Source organism: Mustela erminea, chromosome 4, assembly GCF_009829155.1.
Source record: "Mustela erminea isolate mMusErm1 chromosome 4, mMusErm1.Pri, whole genome shotgun sequence".
Classification (NCBI taxonomy): Eukaryota; Metazoa; Chordata; class Mammalia; order Carnivora; family Mustelidae; genus Mustela; species Mustela erminea.
This window is the reverse complement of record NC_045617.1, coordinates 70288383-70302579: the sequence shown is the minus strand read 5'-3', so window position 1 is coordinate 70302579 and position 14197 is coordinate 70288383. Positions and strand designations below refer to the sequence as shown.

The following is a 14197-nucleotide window of genomic DNA, read 5'->3' as shown; positions in this document are numbered from 1 at the left end:
TCTGCGAGGAAGCACATTGGTGAAATTGATTACAAAGACCCCAACTTTGCTTCTCTGCACAGCCACACTTTGCACAGTGATAATGGAAAGAGGTCAATGGCACACTGAAGCAGAAACAGTAAGTTAGATACCCTGATCTACTCCCTATGGTTGAAGCACATGAGAGATTAATTCTGAATCTCTGTCTCACATGCCTGGTTTTTTGGGTGAACTTGTTATTGTGAAAGAAAACACCCATACCCCCCCCAAAAAAAAATGGACAATGGCATGTACAGTAACTTGGATTCGTCGCAAAGGAAACACCCTGACATTCTGGTGAAGAAACAGGAAATCCTCTGTCATTCCGAAGCCCATGCATGGTCCCTCCTATTTGCTGGACCCTTCTGTTTGCTGTTCCCTTTTTTCCAACCCCTCATAGGTCACCACTATGGCTACATTTAATTACTTGCTTTCTTCTTAAAATGTGATTTTAGGACATAGGCACATTTCCCTGAATACAACAGTTTAGGTTTGTTGTTTTTGAGCCTTATGTACGTTAACTATAGTTTGTCTCTTCTCATGCCCGGATTTCTTGGCTCAGCATTCCATTTTGATACTCATGTAATGCAAGGAGCTAGAGTTCTCTCAGTGTCGTTGCTTTCTAATACTTTCTCCTGCGATTATACCACAATTTAATTTTCCAATTGATTATTGGTAAACTTTGCAAACAACATGGCTGGGAATGTTTTTATAGGTGTGTCTTGCTGTACATAAGCACACATTTCTAGGAGTGGAATTGCTTGTCACAGATTATGCATAATGCATCATTCCAAACTATTCTCCAGAATTCCTGTTTACACTCCCATGGACTCACCCACACTGGGTAGTGTAGTACCTGTAGTGTGTTCCTGACATTTTTCTGTAGGTGCTCAGAAGAAACTAACTTCCGGTGGTAAGATAAATAAATTCTGGGGATATAACATACAGCATGTTGACTATAGTTAACAATACTCCCTTGTGTATTTGAAAGTTGCTGAGTAACTCTTTAAAGTCCTCATCACTAGAAGAAGGTTGTAACTATGTGAAGGATATTAACCAAACTTACTGGGGTAATCATTTTGTACCACATACATATACCAAATCATTATGTTGTACACCTTTAACTAATACCATGTTATATGTCAATTATAGCTCAATAAAACCGAGGGGGAAATGCTTAGAACAGGGCTTTGTAGATATACATGCAGCCAGCACTTTACCCACTCTTCTGCTCTCTTTTTCACTTACTTCATAGTGTCTTAGAGGAAACAAAGATCTTAATTTTATCATAGTAAAGCTTATCCTTCACTTCCTTTAGGGTCAGTATGTTTTGCCTCCTATTTAAAAAATCTAGTGCTACCCATATATGATGAAGATTTACTATTTGGTTTTCATATTTAGATCTGCAATGTACATAAAACCGATTTTTGTTCATGATTTGAAATAGGGCCAAATTTCTCCTTGTCCCATATTGGTAAATTTCTCTGGAGTCATTTATTGAAAAGACTGTTCATTTCTAACCCACACACAAGGCCCCCAATATTAGTTTCCTTTCTCAAACAAGAAGAACACGGACTGTATCTTAGGTTACTGCTGTTCTCATTCATGCTGTGAATTCATAGCTATGAAAAAATCATAAGAATGTTTAGACTTAAAAGAGCAAATGATTTTTCATGTGTGTCCATCCCCAAATTTCTGCATGTTAGCATTTGCGGAGAGGTCTTTCGTCCTGGTATTTTGGGGACTGGGCTCTGCTCCTGCTATGTGTCATGTATGTTCACCGCAGAGCCATGAATGAAACTTCTTGTTGTCAGAGACGCTGAGCACAGCTGGGTTCAACTCACCGAGCAACAGGGTTCTGATGTGACTTTTTTATTTTGTAATTCATGCCTCAAATACTTCAGGACCTTTGGAAACCTTTTGTCTGTCTTACTGTGTACCATACGATGAACACTGTACACTGTCAGATGAGAACAGAAGCTCTTATGAATTCAAGTCTATTGGGTCTAGCCTAACACCAGCACAGACTATAAAATGCTCATTTTATACTCTCAACTAGGTAATAATTTGAGTAATATTTGCCCTTAGAAGACTGGAACATTAGAATTTTATCATGCTTACCATTAAAGTAGCTAAACAGAGAGTTCATGATAAAAGGTTTGAAATAATCTTTCTTTGTTTGAATTTCAACTACTTGACCTTCCAAAACTTCTCAGATCCAGCTCATTTACTCCATCTTGTCTTGTTTATCTTTCCTTCGGGTCTAATCTTGAAAACAAATCCAGGGAAGGATTTCTGGTGTGTGTATTTGCTCTCCTGCTTCCATGTTTGGGTTCTGGGATGATTAATTTGGTGTATGCCTTTTCAAATTTCAAGTTTTTCTTAGTTTTTCTCTTCAGCATTTCCAGGCTCTTTTGGAATGCTTTAATTTCTAGTCATCAAAATATAATATCCTTCAATGGGTCAGCTTAAGTTAATGCTTCCAGAATTATTCTATAGTCTATTGAAAGCTATGATTTCATTATAGGAACCCACTTAATTTTCAGCTAAGGCAAAACTAGCAGAAAGAGAAAATATGATAGAAATGCAAAAAAAAGAAGAACAGAGAAGAGAAAGCATTTGGCAACAGACAGTTCTGGCCAATGAAAACGTGCCACTAAATCATATTGGATTTTAAACTCTGTCACTAAATATCCTGAAATATCTGCTGATACTGACTGTATGTATGTACACTTATGACATATTACTGATTATGTAACAATTTGATAGTATGAAAACCTATTGAATATAATTTTGTGCTAGACAACATATTGCCACCTTTATGAGGTACATGCTTTAGACCTCCAGTTTTTGAAATAAAAAGACCATAAGTGTTTAATCCTATTTTACGAGTATGACGATACACATTTAGATCAATGGGGCATTCTAGATCTTTAATTACTGGCTTTCAATGAAAATCTATTACTCTTCTGCTCAGCCTCAGAATCCACAGATACATGCAAACTTAACAACTCTTCAGGGCAACAGCATTTTTATTTTAGAAATCTAAAGGGATGCCTGGGTGGCTCAGTTGGTTAAGTGTCTGCCTTCAGCTCAGGTCATGTTCCCAGGGTCCTGGGATCGAGTCCTGCATTGGGCTCCCTGCCTCTCTCTGTCTACCTCCTGTTCCCCTTGCTTGTGTGCTCTCAGTCTCTCTGACAAATAAATAAATAAAATGTTTTAAAAAGGAAATCTAAAAATAGGTATCATCTTTGAGCCTTGCAGAGACATTAGGTGTGGTGTATGTACAGGTCAGAGGCAAGGGCAAAGCTGGAGTTGGCAAGCTCACACTCACCTAGGGGCTAGTATACTTACATGCTCGCACATCAGCTGAGGACTCCAAAGCAAATAAGCAAGCAGCAGCCTCCAGTCTCTTCACCAGAATGATTTCAAAAGCCACAATAATAGCTACCCCTTTTGAGCTATCCAAATTATACCAGATATATTGTATGTACTCTTTCTGATCCTTATATGAAATGTTAAAAGCTATCTGTCTTTTAAACATGAGGAAACAGCCTCATGTTATTTTCCAGAAACAGCTTATCTGGACCCAAAGTCTACTCCACCTATGGAGGTGTGATATTCTTCAAGCTTACAGGAAAACACAAGGAGAAAGAAAAAGGTGAGCATGAATGATCTTAACAGAATGTAGGAGGAAGGCCTCTTCTATTATCCAACTCAGGTTGTAAAGAAGTTTAATTTATTTCTAATCAGCCAATGTCAAGACCAATCTAATTGATCAATATAGATTTGTGCTCCTAGTAGCAAAACACAGCTATGGTAAAAACAACATAGGTTTTTAACTGACCATATAATTTTAACTGCCCTTTACTTGGTATACAGACTGCGTGGGCTGCACAACAGCTGTGCAAGTGACTTTTCTCATCTGACATCTGACTTTTCTCATCTGTGAAATGGGGATGTTTATATATACATTACATAAGCTGGCTATGCATCACTAGGAAATTCCCTCGCAGGGACTGCCCTGAGGTAGGCTCGCAACAAGGGGCAGATAACTTTACTCGGGTCACATTTCCTAAGGTGTTCATTTTCTTGGTTTGGTGGGGATTTAGGGGGTTAAACATCAGTTGAATTGGAGGAGTAAATACAAATCTTAGCACATATATTCAAAACGTTGTAGTTATTGTCAAAACAACATCTACTATGGCAGTTATAAGAGATTGTCAGCTTGACAATCACTGATTTCGCTCTGACCTGGATTTCCCTCGGGAAATCTACGTGATGATGAACATTCTGCAAGCCACTGGCTTTCCCTGACTTGCTGAACCCCAGCCCTAGATCCAGAAGGAGAGAGGAAAGCCAGTGTACCTAAAGCTAGCTCCTGCTTTAGTAATAAATCCAAGGGTAATCAATTACAGGATCACATGATTTGCCATCAACAGCCCGAACTCAGTGAATCTTTGGAAAAGACAGTCTTGCTTATCATCTTGTCTCAAAGGTACAGGTGAGATCACCAGGGTTAAGACTGGATGTAGGAGGGTAAGCTCAGAAAAGTCTTTAGCACCATTCTCCAGAGCTTGACCACCTGGCATCTGCAGAATCTTCCTATGCCTATAAAACGGCGTGAAAATATTTGCCTATTTGAAGCTTGACCATCACTGCCCACTACTAATCTACCTTGTGGGTCACTCCCATAGACTGGCCCCCTTTTCCCCCAGCTCAAACAAGGCTCCTCCCCACCTTAGAAAATGAGAGAATTGGGACTTTCTATGTTGGAAGAGCAGGAAGTGACTGTGGGCAGAGCGGGGCTAGACGACAGGTAAAATGTGGAACTGACTGCTAGAGGAGATCTTGGGAGGAGAGGGAGGTCTTCAAGAGAGAGGCATAGGAAACAGAAGAAACTATGACCAAAATACATTTTTTAAACAAATATTCTTGGGTCTACTTACGGCCTCAGAGTATTTACGTAAACCAAAGAAAAGACTAGTCTCATTGAAATTATTGCCGATTGCACAGACTGTGTTTTGTTTTGGTTTGGTTTGGTTATTTGCCTACAACACTATTCTGGCACTGCCCCAGGTGGATCTAAGCCTTAAACTCCTTAATGCTGCTGTTGTCCATAGAAGGCACGGTATAACTCATGTTCACAAAACCCAATGCTTGTATCTTTCCTTTGCCTCTTCAGCTCAACCTTTCCCTCCCCCCTTCTCTGCACTGGTCGCTATGCAGAGTGAGCTGTATGAACCATATCAACAAACTCCCACACTTTCTGGCCTCTGCTGGGGTTTAGCAATGAGATGCACCAGCAGAAGACTGCAGAAAGGGAGGAAAATGAGGCCTGGGTATTTGTTACTCTGACTCCCTCCCCGTAAGAGCACTTCCGTTGGTTGTATCCTTTCATGGAAGGTCATCATTCCGTTCCCTCAGGCTCCTGTACATGGCTCTCCTTCTGGCTTCTGGTGACCACTCTGGACCTTCATCCCTTCCAGCCATATTTTGTCAGGGGCATAAGCAAAGGGTCTCTTTATTTTATTGATTGTAATGCTTTAATGAGTCATCTGTGCTTTCAGTGACATGGCTATATTAACCAAAAGAGCTACACATTTGTTCCTTGAGCAGTCTGGATAACAGTAGTTCCTGAAAAGCTGGAGATAATGGTTCGTACCTCTATCTCAGCATAGCATTGCCATCCTTCCCTCCAAGGCAGCTCTCTGAAACAGGTAGACAGAGTGAATCACAAAAAACCTGAAAGCCATTCACTGGCTTTAAACTGTGCCTACTCCTTAGTGGCTGAGTCTAAGGAACATCTCAAACTGAGATTAATGCACACGATTAATAATGAGATCACATGTATCTGGTGTTTATCAAACACCAAGTACTGTTCTAAGCTCTGCAAATGCTTGAAAACATTAAAATTTACAGTGGCTGGAAAAGACAGACAGAAACAGAGGTGGCAGGAGGGCAGATAGCAAACAAGCAAGCTTGAAACACATACCCTCTCGGCCCTGCGAGTTGTCCCTGAAGCCACCCTCCACACGATAGTGTGTGGCACAGAAAAGAACTGCAACCGTTTGCCCTATCAAACCAATGATCTCCAAATCCAGAGACCACCTCCAGACCCAAAGTTCTCTCATGGAGACCAGATGACTAAGACTCTTGAAAGAATACTAAAGCTGTGAGCTTAGAGGTCAGGCTTTAACAAAGAAAACAACGTCCAAAAGCAGTAAAAAGGAAAGGTCTTCTGTCTAAGGAAAATTTCCAGTGGTTCTCAGGCCCCATGGTGTAGCAACTCAGGCTCCCAGTGGGCTTATTTCTTCAGCACCAGAATGCTGGATGACCTTTAAGGGTCGGGAATGTCACAGAATAGAAATCTCATTCCCTGGGCAGTTGAGTGCACACGGTGTCACTCAAAGGAGAAGTCTGCTAAGCTCCCACAGGGAGCGGTTTGGAGGGCTGGGGCATGCTGGGATGGCTTTTCAATGAATGGACTCCTCAGAAACTCTGAAAAAAAAAAATAAAAGGTACGTAAAGAGTCAAAACAGAGTCTCTCTCCTCTTCTTATAAGGACAGCAGTTGGATTTAGGACCCACTCTCATTTAGTATGACCTCATTTTAACTTAACTAATTAGCTCTGTAAAGTCTCTTATTTTATTTCCAGAAAAGGTCACATGTGAGGTTCAAGATAAAGATGAATGGAGGGGGCCACTATTCAACGCACAACAGAGATTAAGAGTACCTATCCTTAGTTTGCCACAGCCGACAAAAGAAGGGGCTTTGATCTGAACTTCGTGTTGAAATCTCTGCTCTACAATGGCTCATGACTCTCATTTTTCTCTCTTCATAGTGAGGACATGGTCATGTCTGCACTGCTTGACTTGATTTTCCAAAGATCACCTTCAGACTCTTTATCTACCTATAATGGCCAGTGACTTGGTTGGTTTCGGTAGGTAGTCTGCTTACTCAATTAAACAAGACTATTATTGGGTCAAAGGCTCATCTAATTAGCTGGAATAATAAATCAGACCCAAGTAATTTGCTTGTTCTCAATAGTGCTTTTTTAAGGTCACTACCAAGGTGTAGGCAATTAGCAGCTTGTCTCCTTGAAGGAATCATCTGGCCAGACTAAATTATTTCATGGTGGGAAAAGTAACTGGGCAACAGTTGGCTGTGTTGTTATAATAAACAGCCTAGATGTTATCTTCCATTTTTTGAAGCCTAAATATTTTCTCTTTCTCTCTCCCCGCCTTTTTGTTCTTAAACAGTTCTTTGATTCAAAGAAACTCATCATTTATCTTATTTACTTTAATAACATGTTTGAAACATCAATCAACATATCTTGAAGACTTTTTTAATCTGGACTTTATTGAATTATATTTGACAAAGTCCAGCATTTTTAAAATAAGAACTATTTAGCTTGTAGTTTCGTGTTTATTTTATTTTTCTACTTTAGAGTTCTTGTATACAAGCTGCCTTCTAGATAAACCGAATTTTAACTCCAAAATTTATCCTGTGGCCTATTAAAAACCTTCTGTCTTAAATAAAGATAGTAATATTTAACACTCCGAAGGCAGAAAGTAGGCTCCTTGGAAACCTGTTTCTTCTGTTATTTCCTGGCATCCTCTCCGTGGTCCTCCCTCTGCTAATTGTCCCTGACCTCTCATAACCTCCCTCCAGCTCCTGATTATCTTTCCTCTCTTTACCAGGTTCTATCCTCATCTTCTTAAAATCTCTCCATGCATGCTTTCCCCCAGGTTCATCGTGAGGCCAGGGCATCCACCACGATGGATTTCCCTCATGACTCACAAATCAACTCTAAAACCCGATGTCTCTCCCATAAAACGGAGCCACCTTCCCATTATACGCCTGAAACAGCAAGAAAGAGGCCATGTACAGCGAAGAGCTAGACCAGATATAGTCAAGTGCTAAAATGTGATTCTTGGAAAGTGTTTATTCAAGGTGCTCAAGAGACAGAGTAATTCTTTGTGTGTGGAGTTCTTAGAAAGAGTCAAAGTAAGGAAGAAGGAATCAAGAGAGGTGTACTAAACTGATGTAACTTTTGTAAGTAGAATAGAAGAAAGGACATTTCCAGCTATGAAAAAGGTATGAACAGTGTAGGAGAGTGGAAATGAGGGGGAGCCTGCAGAATTAGGAAGAAGACCACTCTGGCTGGCACAGAACATTCGTATTAGGAATCAGGAGATAAAACTGCAGAGATCGGGGAACCCAGGTGGCTCAGTCAGTTGAGCGTCTGACTTTGGTTCTGATTATGATCTTGGGATCCTGGAATCCAGCCCATTGTCAGGGTCTCTGTTCAGCAGGGAGTCTGCTTATTCCTCTCTGTCTGCCCCTCCCTGCCCCCCTCATGCTCTCTCTTTCTCTCAAATAAATAAATAAAATCTTTAAAAACAAAACAAAACAAAACTGCAGGTATCAGACAATACAGGGGATTGAATGCCAGGGTGAAGAGTTCAGATGTCCTCTGTGAAAGGTCTGGAAGTCTTGGTTCAGGAGGAGAAACATGGTGTGTTCTGCAGATCAGGCTGGTGGTCAGGTGTAAGATGAATCAGGCTGTGAGAAACTGGTCAGAGCGAAGTTGTGGCAATTGAGACATCAAACAAGGAGGATGTGTCAGGAATGAAGAAAGGATAAATCTAAGAGCTAATTCCAAAGACGAATCAACAGGTCACCATGGCAGATTCAATGTAGGAGACATGGAAGCAGGAGAAAAGAACAAGGTGCAGAGTGATGGAGAAGAAAGTGCAGAAATCAGAAGTAAAGTCATTACGAACCTTGTCACCGAATAGCTGTTTGAACTTGCATAACTGTCTTAGTCTTCCTGAGTGTCCATAAAATGAGGGAATTAGGCTGAATGACTTCTAAGATTTCTTTCCACCTCAACTTTATTTTTTTTTAAAGATTTTATTTATTTATTTGAGAGACAGAGCATGAGAGGAGAGAGGTCAGCTGGAGAAGCAGACTCCCCACTGAGCAGGAAGCTTAATGTGGGACTCGATCCTTAGACTCCAATATCATGACCTGAGCCGAAGGCAGTTGCTTAACCAACTGAGCCACTCAGGCGCCCCTCCACCTCAACTTTAAAGCTCAATAGTGCTCAAGAGCAGGCTTAGTTTCTCATGGTGTTTTCTGCACCTCTGTTCACTTACTGTAAACTGAAATATTTTCTTATTGGGCTGTGCTGAAGATTAGTTAACTTTGAAATGAAGCACTAGATAAGTGATTTAGCAGTGAAAGAAGGTAAGTGATTCAGAAGCATATCCGTAAACATCTTCCTCTGCCTCAGGTTCATCTTTTATTCAGGAACTCTGGCATTTTAATGGTGAGTTGGGGAGGACAAGGAGGAACATATTCTGCAAATGTATGTTTGGTGATCTACTTTGCAAGCAAATTCTTAAATATAAATCCTCTGGAGACATGCCCATGTATATGTAAAGTGGTAAAAGAATACTGATTGAAAATTTTTAACTGTCCTGATTTAAATCTCTAAATATGTGGAATCCTTAAGGAGCTATACCCATGGTCCATCTCCTCTTTAGCTCACTTCAAAGAGAAGACAAGGTCGGAACTATTTCTTTTCTCTCTCTCTCTCTCTCTCTCTCTCTCTCTCACACACACACACACACACACGGAGGTCTTCCTGACTTACAATGGGTTTTGTCCTGACAAACCCCTTATAAGCTGAAAATAAGCTAAATCAAAATGTACTTAATACACCTCACCTACTTAATACACCTAACGTCACCTACCTTACACATGCTCAGAACACTCACATTAGCGTATAGTTGGGCAAAATCATCTAACACAAAGCCTATTTTATAATAAAGTGTTGAATACCTTAGGTAATTTAATGCACAGTGTACTGAAAGTGAAGAACAGAATGGCTGCAACGGCTGCAGGGCACAGAATGGTTGTAAGTGTACTGGTAGTTCACACTCATGACTGCATCACAAAAGAGTATCACAAAAGAGTGTCATACTGCATATCACTAGCCCAGGAAAAGATAAAAAAATGAAATTTTGAAGTACAGTTCCTACCAAATATGTATCACTTTCACACCACGAAAAAATTGAAAAATCCTAGGTAGACCTGTCGTTAAGTCAGAAACTGATACTGTAAGTATTAACTTACAGATCTGTAGGTCTGACACAGCGCCGAGTCAGGGTGCTGGCAGGCCTGCTCTCCCTTCTGGAGACCCTAGGGAAGAAACCATTTCCTTGCTCTTCCACTTCCAGAAATGGCCTCCTTTCTCCCAGTCAGCATCATTTAACCATTCTCCCTGAGTAGCCTCTCCCTCGGACCACAGCCAGGGAAGGTTTTCTTCTTTTCAGAGCATATGGGATTAGATTGGGTTCACCTGGATAATCCAGAATAATCTTCCCAACTCAGTTTCACATAATCCTCCCACTTAATTTAGTCATATCTACAAAGTCCTATTTGCTATGTAAGGTAACTTAGTCATAGACTCCAGGCATCAGGAAACGGACTTCTTTTAAAAAAATTTTTTTAGTACAGCTGACACACAATGTTACATTAGCTTCAGGTCTGTAACAGTGATTCAACTTCTCTGAATGTTACCTTACCCTTACCCTCACCACAGGTGTGGTCCCCATCTGTCACCACACAAGCCTATTACAGTATCACTGACTGTATACCCTGTGCTGTCCCGTTTATTCCTGTGACTTATTCATTCCATAACTGGAAGCCTTTACCTCCCACTCTTTCACCATTTTATCCATCCCTCCACCCTCTTCCCTCTGGTAACTACCAGTTTGTTTTCTGTATTTATAGGTCTGATTCTGCTTTTTGCTTATTTATTCATTTTGTTTTTTAGATTTTACGTATGAGTGAATTATACAACTCAACACCAAAACAGCAAACAGTCCAATTAAAAAATGGGCAGAGGACTTAAATAGAAAATTTTCCAAAGAAGACATAGAGACATAGGAAAAGATGCCCAATATCACTAATTATCAGAGAAAAGCAAATCAAAACCACAATGAGATACCACCTTATATCTGTCAGAATGGCTAAAATGAAAAGAAATAGCAAGTATTGGTGAGGATATGGAATAAAGGAACCCTTGTGTACTGTTGGTGGGAATGTAAATTCATGCGGCCACTGTGGAAAATAGTATGGAGAGTCCTCAAAAAAAAAAAATTAAAAATTGAAATACTATATAATGCAATATTTCCACTATTGGGTATTTATCCAAAGCACCCTAAGTATTTAAATCATCCATCAATAGATGAATGGGTAAAGAATATTTTTTTATATATACATACATACAGAATATTATGCAGTCATAAAAAAGAATGAGAGCTTGCAACAACATGGGTGAACCTGGACGGTGTTAAGCTAAGTGAAATATAAGTCAAGCTGAGAAAGACAAATACATGATTTTGCTCAGATGTGGAAACTAAAAAACAAAACAAAACAAAGAAAGTAGACACTTTGAGGGGCTATTATTCTGCCTACCAAAATGGCATTCCATTCTATTCATTCTTTTGAAGTTTCCTAGGTAAAACTATGCAACAATCAAAAAAAAAAACAAACCCACATACACAAAACCCACATATACAAAAAAATAAGGAAGACCCCAGTGACATATATTAGTAACAGAACAGTGGACACAGAATTTTACATTTGCAACAACCTAAGTCACTATGGTCAATGGAAATTACTAAAAAGTATAGTACTGATGCTTATCTATTTGTTTATTTGGGGTTTTGTTTTGTTTTGTTGTTTTGTTTTAGTTTTGGGTTTTTTTGTTTTTTTGTTTTGTGTTTTTTGGTTTTTTTTTAATAGAAGAACCAAGGGTTCTTCCAATACCCTCTTTTTTGTGTAGGTTTTTCTTTCCTTCTGTCAGCTTTATTGAAATATAATTGACATACGGCACTGAATAAGTTTAAGGTATACAGCATAATGACTTACATTTATTGATAAGTGATTACTACAGTAAGTTTGGCAAACTTGTTTAGGTCTTTAACATCTGGACAACAGGGCTCATTTAGAGAAGCTTACTATGATTAATGAGAAATCCTAGTCCAATATCCTGATTTAAAAAGCCTCAAATCATCGCTTCTCGGCCTTTTGGCTAAGATCAAGTGTAGTATATGTTCTTATCAGTTTAAAAAGCCTCAAATCAGATGCTTTCTTAAACACTAACAATGAAAATATAGAAAGGGAAAATAGAGAATTGATTCCATTTACTACAGCACTAAGATACCTAGGAATAAACCTAGCTAAAGAGGTAAAGGATCTGTACTTGAGGAACTACAGAACACTCCTGAAAGAAACTGAAGAAGACACAAAAAGACGGAAGACCATTCCATGCTCATGGATTGGAAAAATAAACATTGTTAAAATGTCTATACTGCCTAGAGCAACCTATACTTTCAATGCCATCCCGATCAAAATTCCACCAGCATTTTTCAAAGAGCTGGAACAAACAATCCTAAAATTTGTATGGAACCAGAAGAGGCCCTGAATTGTTAAGGAGATGCTGAAAAAAGAAAAACAAAACTGGGGGCATCACATTGACTGATTTCAAGCTTTACTACAAAGCTGTGATCACCAAGACAGCACAGTACTGGCACAAAAACAGACACATAGACCAGTGGAACAGAATAGAGAGCCCAGATATGGACCCTCAACTCTATGGTCAAATAATCTTTGACAAAGCAGGAAAAAATATACAGTGGAAAAAAGACAGTCTCTTTAATAAATGGTGTTGGGAAAATTGGGCAGCTACATGTAGAATGAAACTCGACCACTCTCTTACACCACACACAAAGATAAACTCAAAATGGATAAAAAAAAACCTCAATGTGAAGCAGGAAATCTATCAAACTCCTAGAGGAGAACATAGGCAGTAATCTCTTTGATATCAGCCACAGCAACTTCTTTCAAGATATGTCTCCAAAGGCAAAAGAGACAAAAGTGAAAATGAACTTTTGGGACTTATCAAGAAAAAAACTTCTGCACAGCAAAGAAAACAGAAAAAAAAGAGGCAACACACAGAATGGGAGAAGACATTCGCAAATGACACTACAGACAAAAGGTTGATATCCAAGATCTATAAAGAACTCCTCAAACTCAACACACAAAAAACAGATAATCATGTCAGAAAATGGGCAGAAGACATGAACAGACACTTCTCCAAAGAAGACATACAAATGGATATCAGACACATGAAAAAATGTTCATCATCATTAGCCATCAGGGAAATTCAAGTCAAAACCACATCGAAGGAAAAAAACACACACACACACAGACATTAAGATACCACCTTACACCAGTTAGAATGACCAAAATTAACAAGACAGTAAACAACAAGTGTTGGAGAGGATGTGGAGAAAGGGGAACCCTCTTACACTGTTGGTGAATGCAAGGTGGTGCAGCCACTTTGGAAAACAGTGTGGAGATTCCTTAAGAAATTAAAAGGAGCCTTTCCCCTTTCCCTATGACCCTGCAATTGCACTACTGGGTATTTACCCCAAAGATAGTGATGTAATGAAAAGAAGTACCCTAATGTTCACAGCAGCAATGGCCATACTCATCAAACTGTGGAAAGAACCAAGATGCCCTTCAGTGGACGAATAGATAAAGAAGATATGGTCCATATACACTATGGAGTATTATGCCTCCATCAGAAATTTTTGCTACAACTTTTGCTACACCGTGGATGGGACTGGAAGAGATTATGCTGAGTGAAATAAGTCAAGCAGAGAAATTCAATTATCATATGGACTCACTTACGTGTGGAGCATAAGGAATAACATAGAGGACATTAGGAGAAGGAAGGGAAAAGTGAAGGGGGTGGAAACAGAGGGGGAGACGAACCATGAGAGACTGTGGACTCTGAGAGACAAACTGAGGGTGTTTGGTTGGGGGGAAGGTGTGAGCCTGGTGGTGGGTATTATGGAGGGTACATATTACATGGAGCACTGGGTGTGGTACATAAACAATGAATGCTGGAGCACTGAAAAGAAATAAAATTTTAAAAATGGGGAAAAAAAACTCAAAATGACATTTCTGATTTTTTAAATTAGTAAATTTAAAAAAACCATTTTTTAAAGAAACAACTTCTTTTAATTTTTTTTAATACAAAGATGGATTTTCTTTTAAGATTTTATTTATTTATTTGACAGATATCACAAGT

General features: G+C 39.3%; 1 long non-coding RNA gene and 1 pseudogene across 1 annotated transcript in view; one reads left to right on the top strand and one right to left on the bottom strand.

Annotated features, from left to right (window-relative positions):
* Positions 1-2268: 2268 nt before the first annotated feature.
* LOC116587784 overlaps positions 2269-14197 on the bottom strand; it is a 59914-nt gene continuing 47985 nt past the window's right edge. Inside the window, exon 4 of the long non-coding RNA XR_004284638.1 lies at positions 2269-2449. This is a non-coding gene — a long non-coding RNA (uncharacterized LOC116587784). The remainder of the gene's footprint in view (positions 2450-14197) is intronic.
* Positions 12111-12242, top strand: LOC116589642 (annotated as a pseudogene).